Raw genomic sequence first — 1,489 nt, 5'->3', positions numbered from 1 at the left:
GAAAAGATATAACGCAGGTGGTTGGTAGGGACTGGTTAGTGCAGTAGTTTCACTTTAAAAGCATTGTCATCATCAAAGCTGAGTACATCAGGGGCAAGTTTATTCCAATTACAGATTGTGCATGACCAAAAGCTGTATTTATATTCATCACACATTGTGGGGTAATTAAAAAGTTATTAGAATCATCAATGACGTTCCCCTACTGCGGGTCTAAAACACAGGTCACATTTGACCGGTCACTCGTTGCAGATCATTGTTTTACCTTTTTGAAATTAACACAAAACCCTCAATTTGGCTAACCCTAGGCCTAAAAACCAACCTTGGGTCTAGGGTTAACCAAATTGAGGGTTAGGGTTAGGGTGGCTTTCCAATTTTGGAAAGACCCTAATGACCTGCAATGAGTGACATGCGGAATGTGACTTGTGTTTTAGACCTGCTGTTCCCACATTATCTTCTGTTAGGTCTATTGAAATTTCAGGATAATTATTGTTAATATGTACAGAATTAGTTATGTATGATTATCTTGGGTTTCTAAGCAATATAAAATAATATTCAACTCAGGATGTGTCTTTGCAGCATTTATTCCTTCTTTCCTTATGCTATAACTGATATACGACAATTCTGCTCATCTGTTATTGGAAAATGACCTTCCTCTTTCTCTTCAAAACAGCATATCTACAATCCTATTTTAAAAAGCATTTTTAAAATACTATTTTGCCTAATACTGATTTCCTTACTCACTGGTATGTACAGCTGTATTTGCTTATTTATCAGACTGTCTAAATATTGCAACTGAATGGATATCCTGTTCAATACATTGAGTACAACCGGTACAATTAAGTTAAGAATATAATAATCATTCTATGCCTGAGATAGTTGTTAACTTGAATGTATTCACATGATTGATTGCAGTCACAAATGTTTCACCTGGTTACGTCACAATTATTATTTTAATTAAGCATTTCACACAATTTTTTGGTATTATGACTTCCAAAAAATTAACTTGTACTTTCTTGAAAGTTCTTGTAAATAAGATGACAAAATTTGTATAAACTACCTTTAATGTTGTAATAATAATTTATGGGCAACCTGTGTAAATTTTGTAAATGGAGAGAGCTTAAAGTGGTACTATGATCAAATTTTTACCCCTTGATTTTTTTGAGTGTATCACATAGAATTCCATGAAAAAACAAAAACGCCATTTACCGTTTGCAAATATCTTCATTAGTTCCGGAGATCTTTAAGTTTGAAAAATTGGAAAAATATGCAATGAGATAACTGATGACGTCATACACTCAACCCAGTATTATATTGAGAATATAAATAGAGCTACCTTGGCCAATTTGCAGAGCGAGCCATTGAAACTTGGTAGTCTAATAAATCTACAGGAAACACACCTATGGCTATAAAAAATTATGTTCCCATGGAAACTCACTCTTTTCCAGTCCCCACCCACTTGATTTCAATATGTTAGTGATTTTCAGCTTGA

At 33.8% G+C, this 1,489-nt stretch overlaps 1 protein-coding gene and 1 long non-coding RNA gene across 2 annotated transcripts in view; one reads left to right on the top strand and one right to left on the bottom strand.

Annotated features, from left to right (window-relative positions):
* Positions 1-299: 299 nt before the first annotated feature.
* LOC138057033 (uncharacterized) overlaps positions 300-1,489 on the top strand; it is a 15,963-nt gene continuing 14,773 nt past the window's right edge. The window contains exon 1 of the mRNA XM_068903040.1: positions 300-1,489. This exon is cut by the window's right edge and continues 2,824 nt beyond it. The gene's annotated coding sequence lies outside the window, so the exon portion shown is untranslated.
* The window catches only part of LOC138057038 (uncharacterized), a 9,714-nt gene continuing 8,790 nt past the window's right edge, over positions 566-1,489 (bottom strand). The window contains exon 4 of the long non-coding RNA XR_011133585.1: positions 566-1,489. This exon is cut by the window's right edge and continues 6,704 nt beyond it. This is a non-coding gene — a long non-coding RNA (uncharacterized lncRNA).

The sequence above is a fragment of the Montipora capricornis genome, chromosome 7 (genome assembly GCF_036669925.1).
Source record: "Montipora capricornis isolate CH-2021 chromosome 7, ASM3666992v2, whole genome shotgun sequence".
NCBI classification, from domain to species: Eukaryota; Metazoa; Cnidaria; class Anthozoa; order Scleractinia; family Acroporidae; genus Montipora; species Montipora capricornis.
The sequence above is the reverse complement of the archived record's forward strand: the minus strand, read 5'-3'. Positions and strand labels throughout refer to the sequence as shown.